Below are 5,095 nucleotides of genomic sequence, written 5' to 3' on the forward strand. Positions count from 1 at the left end.
TTTCTTACCTTGAGTTTAATGGCAATGTTTTCTTTTACCAAATTTACAAATCTTGTGTAATTAGGAAGATTAAGCTCAAAATCTAGCTTCTAGGAACTTGAAACCCAGATACATCCGAGAATCAGCTGTCTCTCATCCCTCACTTATTGAAAAGCAAAATACATTTTTTTTTTAAGATTTAAATGAATTCATAATACATAAAGTTGATCACCTAATTTCAGTTAAAAGGTTTGTGATAAACTTTGTGTTCAATTCTGTACTCTTAACTAATTTATTTCCATGACAATTATTAAGAAATTTGCTTCAGTGTGACAGAGTAGCAGATTTTTATCAGTTATACAAATGTTATGGCTGGGCTCCAACTTTAGAGATACAGATATAAACCACTTCCTTATGCAAGTTAAAATGATATTCATAATTCAAACTATAAACATTAGTAACCAACATCAAAATCAAACTTGAGAGGTTGAGTTATTAAGGAATTATTGTAGATTGAAAAGCCACAATTATGTAAAGTTGAAAAGCCCCTCATTTAAGAACTCAATAACCATGCATAAAATCATAGTTTCATTATCTGTTTAAAGTGTAATCTTCCAAATTTTGTTTCAAAACAAACCCCAGTTCCTTCTTAAACATACATTTTCATTCATGGTTGTTAGGTTTTTCTGTACAAAAATTTTGCTAGTTTTATTGAAAAAGTGGGAAGAATTCCATGGATCTTCCCAAAATATAAATAGATGGGAAAAGAGAAAACCTGAAAGACTGACATAAAAAAATAAAGTGATCTATATCAGCTATCTAAATATATAATACATAATTTACATAATTAAAAATACAGGAAATCTGATTTCTACAAAACAATTTCTAAAAATGTTATTTAGGAATGACATGAGAAGAAAGGTTTCAGGTATTTGCCTCCTTTTTTGTACACTGTATTTGGAATGTTTGATTTTAGCTTGATTAATTTGTTTGTTTTCACATATTAGCTGCAAAAAAGTCCTCTGTCCTCTGCAGTTGTTGAGAGTCATTGAGTCATCTCTCAGTTGCATCGATTTTTAGCATGCACTAACAGTTCATTTCCAGATCAGTATCTCTTTCTAAGTTCATATACTTTATCACTCTTTTTTTCCTTAATCTTTCCAAGTTCTATCTCATGATCCTTTCTTAAGTATAGTATGTTATTTGCCACATCCATGCTTAAAATGGGTGCATCCATGCATCCGTTATAAAATCAAGGAAGAATGAAAGACTTGCTGAAAGAAATGCATATACATGCACACACATTTATGTATATTTATAAATATTTGCTAATGGAGATAGTGTATAAATAAATAGGCAAGGAGAAATCTAAATATGTGAAATTAGCTTTGAATGAATTCAGAAAAATATTGAAGCCTTGGATTTTAAAGTTGCTATATATTTAAGTGCCTAAATCCCACTGAAATATAGAGTTGGTCTAGTCCCACCTTGACAAGCACACAATTAAATCCATTTTATGATTTTTCCAGTGAGGTGTTGACTGAGAGAACTTAACTGGAGAAGACATGGATATGAATAATTATGTTGCATGCACATCCTTGCTTTCTTAAAAAAAACTTATCGCATCAGGGAAAAAGAGTGAGAAACATATAAAAACCTGTGTAAATAGAGCAGCTCAAACAAAGTGAGAATGGCATTGCTTACTTGACCTGGAAACTCCTTTAGAAACATGTTGTCTAATAGCTAGGTATACTCTTAAACAAAACCACCATTGTAAGCGACAAAATATGTGTATACTGGGGGAACAGGGTCAAATTATAAAATTATCTATTAAAAAAATAAACAACAATAAATTCAAATCTAATTAAAATATTACAATTGAAAATTTAATTTTAAGTAATTATATTCTGTATATAGTCAGTGTAAATCATAACCTAGTCCACTATACTGCAAAGAGTAAAGATAACTTTTGTTTGGTATCACACAATAGTAGGATATCTTAATGTGATCTATAAAACTCAAAATATTAAAATAAAAGGGGTTGTTGCTGAAAGTAAACAGTGTGCCTTTCCTATGTGTAGTTTTTATTATTATGAAGCCAATTTTTTAAAAACAGAAAGCAGATCAAGCAAGGTAGTTCAAACAGACAAGCTAGTTCAAGCAATTTCAAGTTCACACAAGTTCAATTAGATATAAAAAGAATACTCAAAACTGGTATTTGACCATACACTATAAGTGAAATTTAACCTACTTTATTACACCTTTTCCATTTTATGGAAAGAAGGTTTGGCTTGTTAAATTAACACAGCTACATGTATTCTGTATAACAACTTAGTAAATGACTGTGGATTAGCTGAGCTGGTAGTGTTAGCTTTGTGCATTTTACCTCATGTTTGCCTTAAGCTAAAACTAAAAATGGTAGTTACTAGACCATTTTGGTTTGACTGGTGCAATGTGTGTGATGTATAGCCATGTTGACAGTATGCTTCTTTCTTATATATTTTTTAAAGATGAGTTTTTATTATCACAGTGCATTGCCATATTGTTCATAGTTTTGCTTTTTTTTCCTTTTTCCCATGGGTGTAGCGTTATGTATATACCTTTTTTGAGATTATAGTGTGAACAACCACTCCCAACCATTTTTCTCTGCTCCAGGAAATATGGCCTTTTCAGTTTGTGAAGTCTTCTCTGCAGCATCATTTAAAAATCTCAGGAAGTCCATTTTGTAAACCATCCCAGTATAAACCTTTTCTATATCTCCCCAACTCTAAAAACAGCTTGAAGAAAAAAAAAAAAAAAAGGCTCTGGGAAATGCTAGTACCTTATCCTTCTATTTTTCTCCATTTTTATGCTGGAGATATTCTCTTGAACCTAGCAATGATGTAACCTAGCAATGATGTAACCTAACAATGATGTAACCAATGGGAGGGAATAAGAGAAAGTAGAAAGGTTTCCTGCTTAAAAGAAATTGCTAACACACACACACAAAAAAAGGCAGACAAAGAAAAGAAACCGAGAAAGGTATGCCAATTAGAAGAAGAGTATGAAGGATTGTTGCTTATATCCATTCACAAATTTACAGACACATTTAGGACAGAAAAATTCCTTAACCACCAACAAAAATGTGCTGTCCATGTCCAACTCCGAAAGATAGCTGTAATACCTGTGCTTTACAGAATGCTGTCCTGCAAACAAGAAGTTGGCCTTTTATATTTTCTTGTCTTCTACTTTATGTGCGATCTCCCTGCTACCACAAAGATATTCCAGCTGAGGGAGCACAGCTGAAGAGCTAAGTGATACAAAGGATGAAAACTGCACCATTTGAAACTCTTTTTAATACAGAAGTCTGTAACTGATCTGAAGTCTCTTATGTCCTCACTCCTGCCTCAACATTTGGTGTGAAGTCCTGGACTCATGGCTCCACTGCTCTTCCTCATCATTACTTTAGCATCATCTCTTTTTACTCTTTGATGACCATTTTACATTTTTATCACTGCTGCTTTTCATTTCTGTCCACAGTGAGTTTAGTTCTGTTCCCTTCTCTCCTCCAAATTCACTGAAAATGCTGAAATCCTACCAGCTCACTGACCATGTGTTACCCTTGCATCCACCTGGCTCTTTCCCACCTATCACTTCAGAGCCATCCTAACCTTACCTTACCTATAAGCAGCAAAATGAAAACATGTGATTGCAGCATATCTTAATTACCTTTAATTTATGCAGCACAACAAAAGCTATGAAGATGCATTGGAATGGACTGGAGTACAGGCTTATTAGGGATACCGGATTTGTATTTTAACGACTGTGCATCAGTGCTCTCTGAGCCGTCTACCTCTGGGTTGGCACGCCTGCTCCTGCTATAGTCATACCTCAATGTGCCGTAAAGAGAAAATTCCACCCCTTTTCTTCTCCCAGTGATACTTGCATCATTGTCAAACCAAGTTTTGTTTCAAGTGCTTCTATGTTTTCTCCTATGCTGTATTTATATTAGTATGTCCCTCCACACAACATAAATCCCTGTCCTAGCCTCCTTCACAAGCCTACTAAAATGTATTTGAGCTGCATAGCCTGGCAAACACCTGCCACTGGTGTGGCAGAGCTATTATCAGCAAGGTAAGAACAGCAGCTACCAGCAGAAGCAGGAGGTGCTTCTTCCCTCCGTTTTCTTTCCCAGGAAAAGGAGTCATGCTGATCCACAATCTCCCAACAAGGTCACTATGGGAAAAAAGGGAAGCTGCCATCCCCTTCAAGAAACAAACCATAACTAGGAGTAGAGAGAAAATCTAAGCAACCCATGGTAAAAACCAGAAAGAACAAGATTGCTGAGATTTCATTACCAAAATAACAGGCTTGACCAACACGGTGCAGCAGCATTGCATCTCTTCATTCTCAAACCAGGGAAGACTGGAGTGCAATCCTTCTTTATCCCAGGGAGGAGGATACCACAACTGTGAGTACCGATTCTTTTCAGGGCTCTGGAAGGACTTATCAGCTGCTTGCATAAGTGTAGGCAGACAAGGACTTACTGGGCCTATAGGGGCAGCCTTCTGCTGCCACATGCAGTGGACAGCTCTGCAATACCTAGTTGCTCAGACCTTTTAAGTTTGCCATTCTTCAGTCTGTCCTCCTCAGCTCCAGTGAGAGACATAGTGAATGCACTCAACTATTTCTAAAATGGTGGCTTCATTGGAAAGTGATTACTTGGCATTTAATTTAGTTGGATGTGAAAGGCATCCATGGCGCTTGCTGCAGCTATTGTAAAAAAAAACCAAAAACAACTACTGGGTTTTTTGCACAGATCCTAGATACATGTATCTGGGTTAAATGAAACATTCAGCTGCATCGACTGCATCAGTAAATGAAGACACCTTCCATCTGGGGTTTTGCTAATAAAACTGCAGGGCCTGATTCATGCTCTATTAACATCATCCCTTTAGATCCTGCTTTTTTCTGCTTTCAGTGAAAATTTTAATTAGGAAAAATCAGCTTGTTGAAAGCGAATGACTTTCACCATCTTTAGTGAAGCACAGAATACAATTTACATTGGGGAAGGAGAGTTCATTTCTTGCTTAGTGCTAGAGGAATTTTCAACATCAGTGAAAATATAGGTGAGTTG

Source organism: Fulmarus glacialis, unplaced genomic scaffold, assembly GCF_000690835.1.
Source record: "Fulmarus glacialis isolate BGI_N327 unplaced genomic scaffold, ASM69083v1 scaffold2865, whole genome shotgun sequence".
Taxonomy (NCBI): domain Eukaryota; kingdom Metazoa; phylum Chordata; class Aves; order Procellariiformes; family Procellariidae; genus Fulmarus; species Fulmarus glacialis.